This window comes from Plectropomus leopardus, chromosome 15, assembly GCF_008729295.1.
Source record: "Plectropomus leopardus isolate mb chromosome 15, YSFRI_Pleo_2.0, whole genome shotgun sequence".
Taxonomy (NCBI): Eukaryota; Metazoa; Chordata; class Actinopteri; order Perciformes; family Serranidae; genus Plectropomus; species Plectropomus leopardus.
The window spans coordinates 14,715,241-14,737,048 of NC_056477.1; the positions used below are offsets into that span (position 1 = coordinate 14,715,241).

The window sequence follows — 21,808 nt, forward strand, 5'->3', positions numbered from 1 at the left end:
GGTTCACTTAACGGAGGCTGCATTCTGTCTGATCCTGTGTGCCAAACTGTTAACTTCTCTGACGAATCTTAAATTATAGATTTCGGAACTTTTTAAGAGGCCCAACTGCCGCTGCAATCTATAATATCATTTCGTTTCCTCGTTAAATATTGAAGGACATCTGAGGGTTTTTTGCAGAGTGTAATTTTTTGAACTCTTGAGTTATTGATGGTCCACTCCCAGTAAAATCAGTGAAGTCTCACAGTGGCAGTGTAAGAGTATTCGGTGGGTGAAACTTCCAACATAAATTGACTTGTGGTGATAGTTTCCTGTGCATGCATTAACAGTGCAGCCAGCCTCCTCTGCAAATGCTCGTCATTGAATTATTCTATTTTTAAACAATTTTATATTAAAAAAATGAACACAGCCATGCAGATAAAAAGAGCTTTGCATTTTGACCCTGTATGACTGGCGGGGGATATTTTGGGTTTTCTTAGCTCTTTGTTAATTTCACAAAGCTCTCAAAATGAATGAATGATTTTTTTACGTTCTTACATTTTAAGTCTGCATTATTCAGACTTGTCCTATTACTGATTAATTGATTGATTTTCTTTATTATTTTTCTTCAAGTTCACAAAGTGCCCAATGCTCACAGGTTTACAAAAGTACAATTGTAATGATCAAGATTTCATTACTTTTTATTTCAAACTTACCCGTTATTTCACAGCTTGGTCTTGAACAAAATATTTTTCCCTCCCTCCCAAGCTTGAGAAATAAAATCTACAAAAAAAGGGTTCTCTTGCTCAAGTTTTTCAAAGTCGTACAGCGAAGAGAAGTCAACATAAATTGATGTAATTTTACTAAAAAGCACATCCGTTTTGTCCCTAGAAATAAGACACTGAAACACAAACTGAACCTCATTGAAAGTTTCATCTAGCTCAACAGACAAACAAAATTATGAGTGTAAGTGTGAATTTTAGGATTTTTGTCTGTTGTCTAGATTATACTTAACATAAAGTTCTACACTGCATCTATTCTTTATGGGATAATCACTAATAGAGTGATTGCAATAAAGACCGTCACATGTGCACTGATGACGACCACGTCTGTGCAGTGCAATCAAAATAAAAAACAGCAATCTCAGTGAGGAAAGAAAAAAAAGGTAATGCATGAATGGAGGGTTTCCTTTCTCAGTGTCCAAATTGAATCCATCTCCTGACCACAACACTTAAATTAACCCCATTTGTCAAGTCATGAACATGTGCAGGTGGCTTATCCATCAAGCTGCAGGAGGTCAAAAGAGGTAGCACTTTTTTTTTTATATTACCAAACACCTGCAAAACTAATGATATTCCCATCAAGTGCTAATTATATCTAACGCACACTAAGCCAAGAGCAAAATCAGCATTATACCTGTTAAAGATCAGCATGTTAGCGTTGTCATTATGAGCATATTTTACATACTGAGATAAGCATTTAGCTCAAAGCACCACTGGTTACCTCACCAGTCCAGAGGAATACAGAGCTCCTTAGAGACAGACATCTGCCCATTCATCAGCCCAAAGGTGTGGCTGTACAGACTCGGGTGGACCGCTCCTGTCATCATCAAGCTGTCCTCAGTCTCAGTCTTTCATTACCCCCTTTGACTTTTACAGACTTAAAAGAAAAACCCAAAACAGCCATAAAATGCTCCATGAACTTGCACACTGCCTGTCTGTTATGATGCTCATGCAGAACCCTTTTCAACATGAAAGCAGCTTCAAAACGTGTTTTTTTTGCATAAGTAGATTGCAGGTCAATTAAATTGCTGCTGGAATCTGATAGCTGAGATGGCAGGCGGAGACGGGCTCTGAAAGCCTTTACAGTCTGTAAGAAGAGACAGAATCAATGCCGAGTGGAGTAAGTCTGTGTATAATGGACATTAGTGGGCAGCGCTCTGGCACAGATCACATTAGAACCAGGAGTGCTGAAGTCTGCCAACTGCTCCAAACATCCATTAGCAGGCCAATCAAACTGTGTTTGTTCAACACGCGTGCATTTGTTCACTTTGCCCCGAAGACACTGTAGAGAAACTTCTATTGCACACTGAAATTGCAAAAAGTTCTTATTATGTTACAATGAAAGAATCACAGTGATTATGTAAGAAGTTGGCAACCTTTGCAGCAGCTGTCCTTTGTGCTAAAAATGACCCCCCCCTTACACCTGGCATTAAAATGGGTCTGGTATCCAGACTGTATTTAGCTGTGATTTAACCTTATTAAGTTTACACCTGGTATTAATATTTGTCTCCAGTGTCCACATTGAGATCATTTAGCTCTGTCCAGCTTAAACAACCAAACAGTTATAGCCACTCTCTGACATTTGCTTACTCGCATCATAAACTGCTCGGTTGCATTTTCAGTTGCCAAGTTTTGCTTGTATTTGTATTTCATCTGACTAAATTGAAAGCACTCCAGTCTTCACTCCATCCATGAGTGAATATCCATAGGTTTTCCAACTTTCTTGCGAATAGCTTAGCTTTGTCTAAAGTCTGCTACCTTGATGGTTTTGGACAGTTGCATGCAATTATGTATTTCTGCTAATGTAGGTTTTGTATGTAAAAGCACAGTTCGAAATTGCATTTACAATTGTGTTCAATGTGGGCACAACGTGTCCCTGACCACCTCCAGATGTTGTTTAGGTGATTAGATTATCATGGCTTGTTCCACATGGGATTAATAAAATGATTATATCGCGAACATCAAGTATAAATTGCCACGTCATTTTTAAGCCGCCACCATGAGACTTGCTTTGGCATTTCGGCTCTCTCCTTTTCACAGACACGCATTCAAAAAGAAAGATTCACAAACATGATACTTCACACACAGTCCTCCGCCAGCCCAGTGTTGGCGCTCTGGATTGCCATGGAGCACCAGTTCTACGTGCAGTTAATATTAATATATGAACTGGAGAGCTGTTAGTTTATTTCTTGCGTTGCATCAACAGTTAACTCTCTGCTAACTGCTAATATCAATCTGTTGACCAGAAGCTTCATGTTCACAACAAAACTTCAACACTAGATGCACTAGATGGGCCGAGTGCTTCAAAATAAAAGCGCAAGTGGTTCCGCTTGAATTTGTTTAATTATAGAAAGACTTTAAGTTTTTAAAGCAGTAGTTTCTTTAACTTCATTATAAAAGTAGCTACTTTATATAACTTTATTTTAACTGTAGTTAATTTACTAATTTTGTATTTTAGTGATCTATAATAGTATATAGGAGCTTTCAAAATATATATTGTGTATTGCGATACAGCCTTAAAAAGAAATTGTGATGTTATTTTTAAGCCATATCACCATATCGCCCTAAAGTCCATCTTGAATGCATTTTTGGTGCATTCATACCTGTACATTCATGTAGTCAAGCACTTTCCAAATGCAATCTCATCGCCCAAAAGTAACTTTATTTCAAGTGTAAACGGGTTCTCTGAGCACCATCATCATACATAGAAACAGCTTTTTTCCATTTGAGCGCTGCCCTGCCTTTCTCCCTCTCTCTTTCCGAGGAGAAGGCAAAGTGGCCTCATATGTCACAAAGCGTCACTTCACTGCTGTCAGGAGGTTGATGTATGAGGACTGAAATGGCCAGTGCTGAAACAGCAGACCATACACACACTCACACACAGATACACACAAACACAAGATTGATGGATGACACCTGTATTAGGTCCAAAACTGAGGCGCTTTGCCCGGTAGCAGATGAACGGTTTTTGGAGGTCGGGAGACGATCTGCAGCTGCAACAATCAGGTGTTTTTGTTGGTAGCAATATTATCTTCATTAGAAAACTCATTCTCTGAATTCTTGAATCAAGAGATGTTTTTCTTCCTCCAGCTTGAAATTATTAAGAGAAATCATCAGTCAGAGTTGAGCTTTTCATGTGACTAACAACACCCCGCTTTCTCACAGGCGAGAAAGCCATTGATTAAGCTGTTTGTTGATTTGCTTCTATCGGAAACCTGATTTGTGCCAGCAAGGGAAGCAAAACATGAATTATTGATCCAGTTTAAAAGCCTGTTTGCCCTGCTTGCGTGTTTTAGCTGTAATTTCCTCAGGATTTTTTAATGGGGCCCTTCAGATATGATTTTGTCTTTCTAAACTGAATTTCTTCATCTGAAACAACTACCTCAGCAGAACCGAAACAGTGTGTTTCTCGGCGTGTTGCAGCGGGGCACCTCTGAGCTAATAACATAAGCAAAGATCTGTTGACACCCAGTTGTTTGGACTTGTGTCTGATTTATAGATTAGCTTTCCTCCGCCCTCTTGGCCAGCTTCTTTCCCTGTGTGTGTGTGTGTGTTTTGCTCGGCGGAGTGAAGCCAGCTCAGAGGATGCGTCTGCCAGATGACCCCTCGGCAGAGTGCGTACCACTCGGTGCCCCTCCCCTCTTCCTGCGTCAGCTTGGTAAACTGTGATCAGCTTGTCTCGTGGAAGTAGAGAGGAGAAAGAGCGGGGGGGGGGGGGGGGTTGGGAAGTTTTAACCACGAGAGAGTGTTTGCATCATGACCCCAGTGTATCTCTGCATACTGTACTCTCAAAAATATGTGATTGATCCCTCCCTTTAAATTGCTGACAGATGTCTCCCCCCTCATGCCTCCGTCTTTTTCTTTCTCCCATGCACATGTTGGGCCCTGATGTTCCCAGAAATCTTCCGGGAACCTCTGGGATGCTGTCCCAGCCGTGGTAACATAACTCCCACCACCCTCTTGTCCGAGCCAGCCCTCTTCCCTCAGTGGTCCCATCACACGTGGATTGCTGGGACTCAGCTGGCCTGGAAGCCGTCCTGTGCTTATGAAACATTTTGGCAGATTTTAAACACAGTTGAGGTTTATGAAGTGATGCTGTCACCGGGTTTCGGCTCAGTTTCAGTGGGCTCACAGCGACAGAGCTGAATCATGGAGGTGTTGTCTGCCTTTGTGTCGTGGCGTCTTTGTCTGCTCTGCATTATCCTGCAGAGAATTGGTTCTGGAGGATTGTGTCCATCTGCTGAGTGAGATTTCTTGGAAACGAGAGACACAGTGCGGATAAAAAGATGAAGGACGGGGTTTGTCTTGTGGGTGATCAGCAGAAAAGTGAAATCAAGTCCTCAGCATGAGATACAGCGTGTGTGTGTGTGTGTGTGTGTGTGTGTGTATGTGTGTGTGTGTGTGTGTGTGTGTGTGCCTTGCTGAATTTTAAAGTACTAAACAATGAGTCCAGTGTGATTGTTTCACATGCACGCGTCCTCAAGCCTCCCTCGGCTTCCCCCTGCGATTTGACATTCAAAAGATGTATTGTCCAAATAAGCCTTTGATATTCATATTATTTTTAACAGGCTGGATCAGCGTGAAGCTCGCTCCGTTTGGGGTCTTGGCGTTTTTCTCCCCCTCTCTTGGCCCAGACGGAGGGCGGACATAAGTAGGTCAAAGTTTAGTGGAGCGTCCTGTCTGAGCAGGAGGATTGAAGAGGTGGGGAGGGGTTAATAAACAGTATCATAATGCCAATGTAGCTCATTTACATACAGAGTTTGACCGTCTGCTTTCTAGGAAAACGTTACATATCATTCGGACCAATAATTGTTTATTAATGTTGTGTTTTAACTGATTGGTGGCTGATAGTTAAGTGGAAAAACTCATTAAAACATATTCATGAAGGTCATGAAACTTGACTGGTTGCCTTTATTATTGGATGATTTTAGCTTATCGCAGCTGTGTCAGCGGAGATTATCTGATGAATATTAAGAAATTGCCACACAGAAATGCCAAAGATATGTTTATGATTGGAAAGAGTGTCATCCCTGCTTAATAAAACCAGGAAATATCTTAAATTGTGCACATCTATTTTTAAATAACCATATTTATGGGACGATGTTATGTGAAAATATGTTATGTGATTATGTTAGTGGGTTTTTTTTTAAGCTGCCAACAGTGGTTCTCACCTTAAAGGCTTACTCCTAAAGGCTTACTAACGCATCTCACCAACCACACTTCCTGTCACAAAATTTGCTGTATTTGCCCTTGTTTCAAAAAAGACAATATTCCTACGATATCGGCATATCTCACATGTATTTATTAGAAAATGTCACACAAAATATCTAAACAGAGTATGGTCTTCACATGACCTGAATAAAATTCAGAATATTATCATATTCAGAATAACAGTTGAATTTTACTGTTTACATAAACAAAGTCAGTGATGCTGTGTGCAAGGTTAGTAAAGGATGAGGTAAACAATCAGCCAGAGAGGGCAGCAAAACTCTGCCTTTCACTCTGATGTGAAGTTACTCTTTAAAGTCCCAAATGTGTAAATTTATTGTCAGTTGGGCTCTCAAAGATAAAAAAAATATATATCATACATCACAATCTTGACGTAATAATACTGATAGTTAACCATTTGAAATCTGAGAATGTTGGTGTGAACATAAGGAAATGACAACAAATGTACTACAAATTGCTAGAATTTAGTAAAACGCAAAAAGAAATGACCAGAAGATTTTAAAAAACTAGGGTAAATGTCAAGAAAACTATATTTCTTATAAGTATAATTAAATATTTTAAATCACTGAAAAAAAATCTACTTATGTTTTTATCAGTTTTCAGCATTTTCTTTCTTTCTTTCTTTCTTTAGTTGAGCTGCTCATTGCCTTTTCCCCATATTTTTAAAGGAAATCAAAGCAATTTGCTCAGGTTTCAAAGGGTTAATGACAGCCTTGCCTCCCACTAGACAAGACTCAATGCTAGCAGTTCTGTGAGCCTGTGCTCTAGCCCAAATTTGCTGTACACATATCAATGCTTGCATGTGATTTTATTCTCTCATATAGCCATATGCAGGTGTTTTTTGATTGCTTCCTCGTGTTTTTCTTTTTGCAACACTTGGCTACAAAAAAGCACAGAGAAGGTCATTTTAAACAGAAAACCCTTACATGTAATGTAATATCTTATGTTTCCTTGTGAGATGATCCAATCAATAGTTGTGTGCTGTGATACCTGATAGGTGATCCACCGTTATGAGCACACTCTGCTGGCCTTGTTGACCCTTTTGAGCAACACTTAGCAGTGCAGATTAGGATGTCTGGGTGACTGTGTGGGTGAGAGGTCAGACTGTCGGGTTAGAGGGGTGAGCGTCATGTGGTGGGAGCTAGGCCTTTGTTTTTGAGTCTAAATCCAAAGCTTTGTATTATTAAGTCTGGAGATGTGTTGTTACCATAGCTCCATTTTTAGAGCATGAATGTCAGGAATCTAATACCAGAAAAGATCTGGAATATTTTTAGTCGCTGTCAGCTGAGTTTGTTGAACAGGAATGTGTTCCACTCCTTTCTCACTGCGAGCGAGCTTTCAAAAATCAGATGTTATCGTTGATATGAGGATAAAATAAAGTGTCAGCGGACCAGGATTTGCTGCAGTTTAAAACGTAGCTCTTGTCTGCTGTCAGAGATCAAACGGAAAGATTAAGGTGGAGGTGGCTTGGAGGGGTAGCGGCGGCGGATACGGAGATGAACGGATGAAATGAGGCCAGTGTCATCCCGTCTCATTTACTATGCAGGGTTGGGAGGGGATTAGCCTCGCTTACATAACTCAGTCTCCCCCTCCATCTCCCCCCTTAACTAGCCCATCTCCCCCTTTCCTCCATCCCACACACTCTCTTTTGAGATCACAAGATTGTTGGTGGCCTATTTGTTATTCCAGTATTTCCAGTATTTTGAATTTTTTTTCTTTCTTTGTTTTTTTCTGTGGCTCATCTTCTCTCCGGAACAAAAATCCTCAGAGACAGAAGACAGAAGGAGAATGAAAATGGGGATTTGGGGGAGATGATGAAGTAAGGAACAAAAATTAAGGGGATGCAGGGATGGAGCACAGAGTTTTTGGAGGAAATAAAGCGAAGCAGATGTGATAAAAGGTGTGCAGATAAAGGAAAAGAGGAAACAGCAGAAAAAAGGGAGGATGGGGCGGAGTGTTGGGGGTGAATGAGATTGTCTATTTATAGTTTATCCCTGCTGTTGGGTTAGACCGCCAGGCCCAGCGCAGCACAGCTCAGCGTCCATGTCAGTCCTCATGTCAGTCTCCATTAGCTCGATACACGCACATATACAGTGTGTAGTAAACCCTGAGGCTGAGGCTGTCACGAAAATGTGTGTATACTGACCTTTGCCACTGAATAAAAGAAAATTACACACTGACGGATCTGACAGTGTGTGTGTGTGTGTGTGTGTGTGTGTGTGTGTGTGTGTGTGTGTGTGTGTGTGTGTGTGTGTGTGAGTGAGTGTAAGGTGCTGAAGTGCTAGTTATCAGTGTCTGACATACTGTATATATGCTGTGAAAACATTGGCCTGCCACTCAGCTCAGTGCATAAGAAGATGGTCTTTTTAAGCAAACGGCATGCTTCAGAGGGCAGTGGGTTCAATGTGAAATGCCGGAGTGTAGGATTTGGGCTGATAGATATAATACTATAATACAATAACTGGGTTATGTGTATAAACACCTGAAAATAAGATTTTTGTGTTTTTCTTAGATTGAGCTGTTAGCAGGTGGTTGGCAAGCCGCCTGTCTTCGACATGCCAATCTGCATCAGAGAAACACTGATTTGTAACATAAAGCAGTTTTTTCTGTGTTTTTTCAGGTTTAAATTACCAGATGTGGTTGTTTTGGAGAGGTACAGACCTCTACGGATAATTTGGCTCCCGGTAAAAACCTCCTGAACAATGAACCCTGAAGGAATCCCAACAAGGAGAGCCTGTTGCAATCTGCAGTCCTCACTGCTAGATACCACTGAATCCCCCTAAAACTTACACTTTAAAACACAAGAAAATCAAACACAGAGAGAACACACAAAGAACAACCTGATTTTACTTCTTAATCTTGGGAATAAATTAACAGCACATAATCTCCCATGTCCTTCAAGTTATTTTGTTGTTCTTAGATCACATTTGCATAACTGTGTTTTTTGTTCTCTCACATACTGTACATCTACAAGCACACGTGCAGGTGAGTGCATGTGCTTCAGAGAGAAAAACGTGTTCCCTCAGCTGTGGGCTTCCCTTCTGGCCGACTTTGATGCTATCTGTGTTCTTGTTTATTGTACCTGCTGCAGGCAAATGCACACACGCATGATCTAATTGAGTCACAGGCAGAAGAAATAGCTCATGTTTTAAACTAAATTCAGGGGGTGTTAAGTGTTTTTGCAAATAACATTTTTTTGGTATATTGATGTTTGTTTTTTATTTACTGTAGCAGAGCTGGCTGAGGGTGATTTTGGTTTCATTTTCACGCATGTTCGGTCTCACAGTTTGCACCACTACACAAAAACAGCTCTTATTTCATTGTGTTAAGTTGAGTTCTAACCAACGGCCGTTTATATTTATTTGGGTGTTTGAGAGGAATATGACCCAATGGATTTTTTTTTTTTTTTTTTTTTATCTGCACACTGTGGAAAGTTATGGGAAGTTATTAACTGTGAGCTGAAGGCTCTGTATGCTGCATAAGTTCCTGGATGATTCATGGAACAGTCTCCGGGTTGCACAGGACCTCGTTTGTTTCTGCTGTCTCTGCCCCCGGCTCACCCTGCTCCAATAACACACTTACTGTGGCCGTGGCAGAGGACACAGTCACAGACGTACATTCATGAACACACATAGATGCAAGCATTCACAGTATGCACATTCATCCATGATGCACATGTATAGGCGCCTGCACACTTGCAGAGAGGAAGACAATATACTGTGTTTCCACTGCCACTATGTAGTGTTGCATATAGAGGCAGAACTTGGAAATCATCTCAGGGCTTGACATAGATATTAGCATTTTGTTCTCTTGTCTGGAACTTAATCTTGTGCTCTCGTGCTTTTCTTCCTTGTGTTGTTGGTTACTGATTATACTCTTGTAAATTAGAGTTTACACTCTGTTGTGGCTCACAGTGGCATATCTGTGCAGTAGTGTAAAGTTACTACATGTACTCACTCAAGTACAATTTTGAGGTACTTGAACTTAACTTGAGTATTTCCATTTTATGCATCCCAGAAAGGACTTGTACCTTTACCGCACTACATTTATTTGGCAGCTAGTTAGTCACAAGTAATTTTCAGGTTGAGATTTTATATGAATTAAACATGATAAGCTCATACAATACAGAACATGGGTTTGTTTTTGGCTATGTTGTTTTGTCCACAACATTAAGTAGGATTTTTTTAATGCAGGCCTTTTACTTGTAATGCAGTATTGTTAAATTGTTGTTTTGGTGCTTTAACTAAAGCTGGAGGAAGCAAACTCCTTCCACTTCTGCTTTGTGAGCTTCACCCTCAGAGTTGTTTCCATGTGTTGTGACAGCACAAACCATCCTGCAGCAGTCACGGATGGAGAAACATGATAGAGACAAAAATCTTTCACAGCTCTGCAGCCGGTGTGAAGCGTGACAGCAGCGGCTCTCATGCTGTTTGTGTCATTTCAACTTTCCCTGCATAGAGATTCAATGCAAAGTTAAAGTGTAGCCAGATGCTGACAGGTGCTCCAGCGTGTTTCCATGAAATATGTGTAGATCTCTCGTCTGGCAGACCTCCCGCTCTGTGACAACTTCCCCATGCACATTATGTTCCCACTCCTTTGAGCTGAGAAAGAGGAAATCTGTGCATAGAAATGTATTCGACAAAGTAGAAGAAAAGCTGAAGACAAGGAGACGCAGAATAATGCGAGAGGAGACAAAGTGCATGAATGAAAGGAGATGATCCACATCCTCCAGACAGACAAATTGTTACAACAGCAGCAGCAGGCTGATAGAGCCGGAGACAGACAAAAGCCGAGACGAAGCTTTTGGCTGTCACTGAAGCGCTGAAAAGTCAAATGAGAACTTTCCTACAGTCTTTATTTTATTAATTCCTTCCTGCTCTCTTTAATTCTTTTGTGCAGTCAGCTTTTGCTGCTTCTGCCCACGTCTCACTGTGTCCTCTCAGAGGACCCTCATTAGTCATCAGCTGTCTGTGAACATGCTACATCATACTTTTTTTCTGGTACAATTTTCATAGTCATGGTTGATTGTGTGCGGCTGCGGCTGAGCATCAGCTGTTGCTCCTAAGATCAGTTACAGAGATAGATTTGACCAGTTGCAGCCGTTGCTGCTGCTGCCGCCATCCCCCAACCCTCAATCTCATGTCATCTCATCTAATCTGGCCGCGGTGGAGGACGAGTTAAGATGTGAAATCTTAGAGGAACATTATAGGGCGGAGAGACGGATCGAGAAAGGAGAGTAAGAGGAGGAGTGTATCGATTTGCCGTTTCACTTCAGAGAGGATTGAGTACTGTACATGATGAGCTCATTCTCCTCTGGCAGAGGTGGAAGTACATTTACTCAAGTGGTATTATAAGTACTTTCATTTTAAGATACTTTATATTTGCTTGCTTCACTTCAGAAGCAAATATTGTACTATACTCCAAAAAATTAATGTTGCAACGGTTAATTATCAGTTACTTCAGATTTGAGATTTTTTCAAAATATGATGGGATTATGAACTATAACAAATTATGAGAGACTCAGCCCCCTCCAAAAAAAGAAAAAAGCCCAAAAACATTTCCATATTAGGTTGGCTAGGAAGCTGCTCAAAATTTTGCTTAAATTTGAAATAGTTTCACTGTAAATTATTGTTTTTTCAGTCTGATCCAGCTGTGGAGGAAGAGCAGAAAAAGAAAGACAAACATAAAATGTTGCAGTGAAATGGCTTAGGTTAAAAAAAAAAAAAGGTGCATGTACACAGAAAAAAAAAGAATTTCCAGCACTTCTCCCGCTGGTCTCAGCTCATGCTTCTCTTCAAGGTGCGCGTTGCTGGATAAAGGTGAAAGAGACGATTTAGGGAATAAATTAAAACGAAGCTGGAGGGAACAGTTTTCTACGGAAATTATTCAAATGATTATTTCCTCTATTAATTGTTGTAACAACAGTGTTTCCCTGAGGTCTGAACATCAAATCAGTTTTGAGTGAGGAAAGCCTGCATTGCACACTCAGACAGGCTGCCCTCTAGTGAACAGCACTGAATCTACACAGAGCCTGACCTCAGCTGCTCGATCAGAAGTGAAGTGCAAACTAACAGAGCTGGAGTTTAATATATACAGCAGGTAGATCGGTCAGAGCAGCTCGGGCAAATGCAGTCGCCATTGTTGGTTTTTTTTCGTAACCTATAAGATGAATGGCCCTCATTAATCATGGCCATTTGTCTTCAGTTGTAAGAGTAGAGGTCAGTGATTAAACCTTGTTCTCTGTAACGAAGCCAACTCTCTGTCTCTGTCTCTCTTTCCCTCCCTCGCTCAGAGGATCAGAGCCAGAGTTGCATTTCGCCGCTGCTCTGCTCTGCTTTTCATGGCTCTGATGTTGTCTGCCACCAAATCCCAGCTGAATAAAAGTCAGAAATTGAAGCAGCAAATCATGTTTTATGTATGTGTGCTTACACAATGAAAGCAGGCTGGAAAGTGGGCCAAGCATCACACAGGGCATATTATGGCAACAAAGCAGCTTTCCACTTTCTTGGAAAAAAAACACAGCGGCAGACGGCAGAGTGCCGGGCGCAGAGTACAATATGAATGTTCAGTTAATGACAGCGAAAATGGAAAGAGAGATACATAGAAATCGCATTACCTGACTGCTCTATTCCTGGGAAGTGTTTTACTATTCCCATTGATTCTATTCTGGTGGAGAAACTGTGCTGTTGACTTGTAAGCTCTGTTATTTATATTTAATAGATATGTCTGGGGAAGAGCAATGTGGTGATATATACTATGATAGTGAGATTTTTCAGTGCATACAGAGGGAGCTATACTCAAGTATCTCTGGTCGTATCGGACCAGGGATTTTCTTGGTTATTGATTAGACGTTTGGTTCACAAAGTGAAAGAAAACAATCCCCCTAGATTTCTTCATCTTGCCCGTTTAGTCTGACCTACTAACTCTCAAATATTCAGTTCACAATGATAACACATTTTTGGAGCTGCAACCAGACAATTTTGGACATTTTTACTTGAAAATTAAGGGAAACAATAAATTCAGTTGTTTTAATTCTGTACTTGGTTATTGTGGGCAATGTGGAAAATCACTGAGAATATTTGCGTTTTGGCAATATTACATTTACCAAATGTGAATGTGCAAATGGCTGTGTATTGGCCAGAATCTGGCAATACGATAAGTATCACGATACCAAGGTGAAGATTCCATATATTGCAATTAGGGTTGAGCTGATAGACAATGACATTCATCAGTCCTACCACACCATCACTGGCGTCCAGGTTTGTGGTGGTTCTATGGCATCAATGCATGCTTAAAAAGTGACTTTTGTGATTTTTTTCACCAGATGAACTGTGAGCTGCCAAATGGGCAAAGTGGTACCTTTTTAGCAACAAAGTTTATTGACGCCATCATGACAATTTGCCACTGTCTGATCAATATGTGCCTTTGTTTTTGTTGTTTTTTAAATTTGCTGGTGACTCACAAAGCTGGCAGTTTGCGGTGGGGTTTGAGTGGTTGATTACCCCCTCCAAACAACGATAATATCATTGCCTATCACAATGTTTCGTCATATGCCAATTCAATAGACACCGCCCAGCCCTAATTGCAATATATTATGATACTGTGATTGTTTTTTTTAAATCTGATTGCAGGAAAACTGTCGTAGTATAAAGGAAACACCACCATATGCATACAGACAGCTTACTTTCACTACTTTTTGTTCAATGTGACCAAATGAATGAACACTTGCGTATATCAGTGAAAAGATTAAATAAAAGTGCTTGTAGGATCCTTAACATAAACAAACTAAGAAAATAAAAAGATTGTAAAAAATTAAAATCCAAATAGTTTTTGAGAATCGATACAAAATCACAAAACAATATCAACATACTCAAGTGTATCAATATTTTCTTACAAGTATTATGATAAAATTGGGTTTGTAGTTCACAGGATAAAGCATTTTATCATTTTTAAAGCACATCAGAAAAAAGGAAACTGATAATCTGTTTTGGCTATTCTGATAGCCATGGATGTATATCCATTTTTCAAATTAATATGTCAAATATTTGCTTGTTCCAGCGGCTCAGGTGTGAAGATTTGCTGCTTTTCTTGGTTTATATCTTTTGTTAACTTAATATCTGTGTTTTTTGGGATGTTGGTCTCACAAAACAAGACATCTGAAGATGTAATCTTGGACTCTAAAACTGTGATGGACTTTTAAACAAACATATATTTTCTAACATTTTAGAAACAAAACAAGACAAATAATTGATTAACCAATAAAATAACTGGCAGATTAAACAAAAAAGAGAAAATAATAGTCTTTATTTTATCTTTATACAGTTTCTCATAAAATTTGTCATATAACATACACGATATTTATTGATATTTCAACAAAAAATAACATATACTGTGTGATATACTGAGTTTTTGTCCCCATTAATAAGTCTTATGTGTTTGCTGGCTTGTCACTCTTTGGGCACTGGGCTGAACACCTCTCTCTCTCACTTGTTTCCTTCTGTAAGAGTCACCTTGGCACAGATATAGCCACACCTTTTGTGTGACGGCAGCTTCTTTCTCCTTCACCCTCCTTTACTCCTCCCTCATCAGCACAGCAGTGAAACACACAGAGACCTGAAGTAACCCAATGACTATAACGTTAGAAGGTTGTGATTAACAAAGTGAAGCCATGCCACATGGGCTGCATAACCTTAATGACATTCTGAGCTGAAGTTAATACTGCAGCACCCTGTGGGACCCTGAACCATAGTGTCATTGTACTCACATTAAGTGTGGTCCCTGTGGTGAGGACATATGCTGCTATAGCGATGTAATCTATCTAGCAGTGATCTAAAGGATTAATAATCTCTATCTAATCTGCAGCCACGGGTTCACATCAGCCCATCAAACAGGGTGAGATGTCATCTCCTGATAAGAGATAGTTTTTGTGTGTGTGTGTGTGTGTGTGTGTGCGCGTGTGTGTTCATGAACTCCATGCAGAGATCATCAAAGCTCGTGTATTTTGACCCTGAAATGGGTTTTATGAAAATTAAAAAATGTAAAGCTGATCACTAGAGGGCCTGGGTCAGATCTATGCAATTATATGTGCATGCATGTGTACATGTACACAGTTCAGTATTTGTACCTGCATTTGCATATCACTGTTTCTATGAGTCTTTCTTTGATTTATTAGAGACACTAGCAGCATGACTGGATGGCCAGTCAGTCCAGTACTTTAGTCCAGACTGAAATATCTCAACTATCATATGGGTGTCCATGACGTTTGGCATATACACATTCATGGTTGTCAGAGGATGAATCATTGTGACCTTGGTGATCCCTTGACTCTCCCAAGTGAACCACCTTGAGGTTGATAATTGTGATTTTGGACAATTGCATCAACTGCTATATGGATTGTAATGAAATTTGGTCCAGACCTTCATGTTCCTTCGAGAATGAGTTACAAAAATGTTGATGTTCCCTTATTGTAACTATTCTAGTGCCATCATGAAGTCAAAATTTCAATTTCTACAATATTTCCCCAAAGTTTATGACTAAATACCTGCAACTTTAGTCACATTCCCATTAGCATCTGCTGTACTTTGTGCTTAGTGCTAATCTGCAGATGTTAGCAAGCTAACACACTAAAAAACGTTGCTAAAATTTTGACACATTGTGACATATTTGGGCAAATACATGCATAGTATATTCCTGGTAGATTAAAATTAACTTTATTATTGTTTACATTGTTTTCATTAAGTTTTATTCAACAGAGCTCCAGCGATATGGCTGCAACAAAGACCCTTCAGTACACTATCTTTGCTTTTCTTTATACAGAACCAAATGATGCTGGCATAATGCCACATAAGTTTGTGATTTTAGATAGCATGCCGGCGTTCCATTATGCGAAGAGGCATGACACGTAACACAACTGGGTTGGCTTCTAGTTTGAAATATATAAGCGTTGGGCACCTGCTTTCTAAATAATAACAATGGCATAACAAAGGAATGACAATCATTTACCATCTCTGTTACATAGTAGCTTATCTCATCCTCTGCTCCTAGGGTAAGGAGCTCCTGGATCTCATTGTCTCCCCAATATGGGGATGTTTTTGGTTTATTTTCTTCTTTGAGTTAGCTGCCAACTGCTGCTGATGGGTCGCATATGTAACACATCATCAAATGGTCTCACCCATCTCACAGGTTACATTTTTTACACAGATTTTGATATGCCAAGAAAAATAATCCACTTAAAGGGGATTGAGGCATCTGAATAAACCCTGTTATCTCACAAATTCCACCCCCAACCCTCCTCTGTGTCCCTCAGGGAAGACCTTGACCATCTGTCCTTCTTGGGGCTCCCTGTCAGGACAGACTGATGTCTTTTTGTCATCAGTTTTAGATGATCAGACTGTCTCACTGGTGTTCACAATAACAATTACAAGGCACATGGTTGTCAAATCAAATGGCTGAAACACAATAATCCTCTAATGGCAGGACTCCCAGATCCTGATTGCCACTTTAATCAGTCGTACCTGAGCCTAAAGCCTAAATGACCTCTGGATTTCATGGAAATACATTCATAAGTTTGTGAGATTTTCTGTTGACGGACAAACACTTGATTTCATTTCATGTTTGGCCCATTTTTATATTTCTTAAAAACATCAGCAACATCAGAGCTTTAAAGATATCTAACAGCTAATCAATAACAATGTTTTGTGTCATCATATGTCAAATGAATTGTATTGATTTGCTTTGAAAGGTTAGGCATTATGCCCTGTTTTTAATTAAATTAGTGTTTTTGTTTCTTCTCTGTAGACGATGTTGATTGGTGGATGATGGAGAAAAGGGTCGTCTTCTTTTCTGCTTTTGTCTGTGTTGTGGTGGACGGGGAAACAATGCACTCTGACACTTCTCTACCTTCAAATCTGTGCTAAAGTAATTATGCCATTCAAGTGGAATGCATTTGATGATTTCATCCATTGTTGATCAAAGTTTGACCTGAATAGCTGGTTTTCTGTGCAGCCAAAACATCAAATTCCAGCTGATACAATTTGCCTTAACAATACTTTTGTTCATATTCTTAAAGTCCGTCTGTTTTTGACAAAAGCTGTGAAAGAGCTCGGTCAGCATCTGTTCTGGTTCCTGAAAGCAGCTCAGGGGCTCAGGACTGACCCCTGCACTGGGACACCAGGGCCAAAATCAATAGTCGTATCGTATCACTTATCAGACTGTAACAAGCTGACTGATTACCTCATCGGCTGCTTGTGCAGAGAGCGGAGAGGTGGTGGAGAGGAAGCAAAAAGAAAGAAGCGGGGAGATTAGAAGATAAAAACGCATAAATGAAAAAGGGTGAATTAGCATTTTTGTGAGATAAGATGAAACCCTCCAGTGTACCAAGAGAAGAGAAGTGCTTATGTTTCTGTCATTGGACACCAGGGGGTGGTAATACTGTCAAAATCAAACTTCACAAAGGTTTTTTTTTCCAAATACCTTGGCACTACAGTCTGTTCTGACATATACACATAAGAATATTTTGAGAGAGAAGTAGTACTGTGGATATGATGAACAAATACACAGAGGAATTCATTACTTATTTCATTCATCTGATGTTAAATGAACTCAGGGATTTGATTTGATTAACTCAGGCAGCCCATAAAACCAGGAAACACTAATTCAGGATATTAAATAACCAAAATCAATATATCACCAAGCTCTTCTGCCTTGTTACCTCATTTTCCTCTATAATTTCCTCCCTTTTTTCTCTTCTTTTTTTTTTTTAATGAGTCGCAGTAAAATCATTTGTTCTCCACACTTGGAAGCAGGGAGCTCATGCAAACACGGGAACTCATATTCATTGGCAGTATTTTATGTGAGGGCAGAGTTTGTGTCACAAAAATGCACAATAGTTTCATTGTTAAAATCAGCGTCATCATTAGATGCTTTGTATGCTCATTTTTTTGTTTTTGTTTGCATGTGGGTGCTTGTTCAGGGGCTTGTTTTTACAGAGAGAGAGAGACTTAAACTGTGGCTTTAACTAATAATCACACTTCAGATAGACTTCTAAATCTGTTACTTTCACAAAGCTGCCCAAATCTTGACTGTCTTAAGTAAATTCTGTATTTGGAAATGGAGAGATTACAGGCAATGTGGAGGGTTAAAAATGTATGACAATGACGTTAGATGAGTTAGAATTAATCACAGTATAATACTTTTGAATGTATTTCTTGCTTTTTCCCAGATGGTCTGAATAACTCTTTCGTCAAAGAAAAAATTAGAGCATTGTTGTGAAAGAGTGCAGCACAGTAACTGTTTTATCTCAGTTATCTTATTTTCATAATTGCATGGAGCCAAAATTATTATTGAAAATAAAATAAATTTCCCAGCCCTAATATATATTTACTACTTTCTAGTTTACATTGAGTTTTTTATGTGCAAATACTGTCTACTCACATTTGTAAACCTGTATTTTATTAATTTATATATGTCTATATTTTAGCCCTATATTTTATGTATTTTTTATGTCTTAGATTCTCATTTTGCTTTTATTTGCATGATTTTCTTTTTTCATTTTAATACATACCCAATGAGCATTGCTGGAGGGAGCCTAAAATCCAAGATTTCCATTGCCAGTGACATGATCATTTCAAAGAACAGGAAACTCATAGTATGTTTCAACATATTGTTTAGCTGTTTGACCCACAGCTTTTCTGTTATGATTCACACATGTAGCTCTCAAAATGTCATTTTTGCTGTAGCAGGCAGCTTTTTCAGTGAGAAAGCTTTAAAAATTCAATTAACATTAACAGACAGACACTATTAGTGACTATAGCTGATAAAAGTAGTGGAGCATTTGGCAGCTAAAGAGCCAGAAATTTCCCACGGGAGATTGTAGAGACTAAAAACAAAACCAAAAAAGAGTAAATATTGATCTTACATTTATCAGTTGGACATAAACACACTGAATTAATGCTCATGTTGCTCTGTAACTGCTGGATGTGTATATAAATCTACGTTTGCTATATCAACTTAAAAGTTGACGATATGTCAGTGCTGTGATTACAACTTGTTCCTGCTGCCCCCAGGTGGCCAAAAAAGTATTGAAGGTTTAATATGATTATGGTATGATTAACCCTTTGTGTTTTCCCCCAGGAGTGCAGGAGGAGAGGCTCAGAAGAGGAGCGAGGTCCTGGGATGAGAGCTCTCTGCCATTTCCCTGTCTCCCCCAGACCTCCAGGAGGAGTACGCTGGGCAACACTCTGAGGTAAAGAACCACACAAAAAAATAAAACACCCTCTGCAGACAAAACCTTTCTCTGACGATGTTGACCTTCAGTATTTGCTGACTCAAGCGTCCCCCTCTCCTCCTACGCCTCTTGCTCTATCTCTCCCTCCCTTTCGGTGTTGTTCTTTTTCTCTCCTGTCTTTTGGGGCGCTTGGGACATTGATCAATGGTCTGATTTCTTGGTGTGGCCTCAGTTTGGAGTGACCCGCTGTGGTCACTTTGTCACACAGACACACACATGCACACACATTTATGGAAATGGGGGTCTTGGCCTCCGTCTTTGAAGTGTCGGGTTAGGGATTGAGTTTGGAGATGGATGGCAGTTGGAGTGTGTGACAGAGGCGGGAGGAGGGTTTTAGGAGGAGGAGATGAGGGGTCAGGGGGTCAGGAATTGGTGTCTAAGTCTGTGCTGTTCCATACGGCAGCCGGGTGACAACAATATCTCAAAAGCCTCGTTTCCAACAAACAGTCCGGTTGGGTTCATTCAAGTTTGTTACTCATTAGAACGATTATTTTTGCGTTTTATCGGACAAAAGTTGTGGATGGTACCAATAGAATTGTTCCTTTCTGGGGTTGACCCATATTGGTTTTTCACAGTAGACCCGATTGTTAGTACTTAATGAGACCGATAACAGATATTTGGAACTGCTATGCTTTTACAATAAAAATTAAAATATTTCTGTCTTAATTTAGAATTTAGAATATCACAAACTCTAACACAAAACTTTGTTTAAATGCCTTCAGCAAATTTTATTTTTATAAGGTTAAGTGAAAATTTGAAAACAATAAATAAAAATAGCTCCCTGAGGGTTCACAAAGTAAAAATTCCTCCCATGCTGACACTTTCTTTGCATGTATTGCAGACTGCCTTCCCTGGTGCTGGTTGAGTGTAATATGCACACTTTATAATAAATTAATTTTATTGGCAATCATTACAATAAAATGCCGGCAACATGCCAAATATTAGCTCTAATAATCGACCAGTCCAATAATCTGTTGACCCGTGTTCTGTAGAATTTTTTCATCACAGTGGCATCATCATCAGCTTGTTATGCTAACCTTGGGATATGTTGCTAATGGCTTAAAGCAAAAAGTTTCTTAGAGGAACTCGTGGTTGTGAACTTTGGTTCCACATTATGTGCATCAGTCTACAAACAGTGTTTTCTGCATGTGACTGCGACCCCTATAATGTGATGGTTTAAACCATTACAGCAGCACCTCAAAGAAATCAGGGAAGGTGTGTTTGTCTGTTTACTGCTGCCACAAATCTAATTTTCTCTGCAGTCTCTCCTCCACAAAGCCTCCTTTAAACTCATTTGTGTCAATCTCTTTTTGTTTGTTTTGGGGCTACGAGCAGTCACACAACACTGCGTCCTGACACCAGCTCCTTATCATTTCTATCAGCTGAAGGCCTCGCAGTAAAAAGGGCAGAGCTTGTGAGATATGTAGGGTGATAATAATGTGTGGTCCACACAGCAGCAGCTGTCTTCCTCTCTTCTTTCCACCGTCTCCATTACAGATCCGCTGTCTCCTCTGCTCTCTGTCTTTCCTCCAGTTCAGCTCAGCCCATCCCAGCCCAGCTGTCCCCTTCCTTCATTAGCTGTCCTGCACTGCCTGCTCAGGCAAGGTCACTTTGAAAATACAAAGGAGTCCACACAACAAGTCCATCTTGGTACTTTATCTTTGTTGATACATGCTTCTTACAAGTTTAAGCTGCACGGATCTATATTTTTGTGTTATTTAATGTGAAAGAGGTGAGTTATTTACATTATTCCCTTGAGCTCTGCAGAAAACTGTAGCATCTTTGTTTTGGATTTAAGGGCTGCAACTTAAGTGTTCTGGTTCAGTCTCACCACTCTCATCAGCATCATTTTGAGCAGCAGCATGCAGCTGTTTTTAAAAAAGCTCTAATAAACTATGATAAGCTGTACGCTGTCTGCTCTGCACCAAACAGCAGGTTAGCTGCCTACTAGTTGGTGAACATATTGACCTCATGCAGCTCCAATCCACTTAATAATCAAGTTTAAACTTCTTATCCCACTTTTCTTTAAAGTCACTTTCTTCCTCCTGCTCCGTGGTGACTCATACGAGAGCTGAACATGTCACACTGAATGGATGCACACAATTTTACGATGTATTTGCCTGTTCGGAGACTGACACAGAAACTCTTGCTGACTCACACACACAGTCTCACACACACACACAAAAGACTCAAAAGCTTTCTGGTGTTGTATTTTCGGCGTGGAGAGGTGGGCTGTGTTAATGGCAGTAAAGTGCCAAGTCAGAGAACAGAAGTGAACTCTCTTCTCACTTGTTACTGTGGGACTCAGGGAGGTACAGGGCAGTTCCAGGAAGGAGAGGGAGCGGGGACGCACTCATACACACACAGATACACACAAACACACACCTCCTCCAGCATTACTCAGTCTTCCTACTGGTTTTCCATGGAAGCACACAACAATAAACTGATCAGTGAGTGTGAGTGTGCATTGTGTACCACACAGCAGGGCTGTGTGTGTGTGTGTGTGTGTGTTTGTGTGTGTGTGTGTGTGTGTGTG

At 40.0% G+C, this 21,808-nt stretch overlaps 1 protein-coding gene across 1 annotated transcript in view; it reads left to right on the forward strand.

Moving 5' to 3' along the window:
- LOC121954575 (leucine zipper putative tumor suppressor 2 homolog) overlaps positions 1 to 21,808 on the forward strand; it is a 50,917-nt gene that overhangs the window by 4,243 nt on the left and 24,866 nt on the right. The window contains exon 2 of the mRNA XM_042502163.1: positions 19,119 to 19,230. The gene's annotated coding sequence lies outside the window, so the exon portion shown is untranslated. The remainder of the gene's footprint in view (positions 1 to 19,118; positions 19,231 to 21,808) is intronic.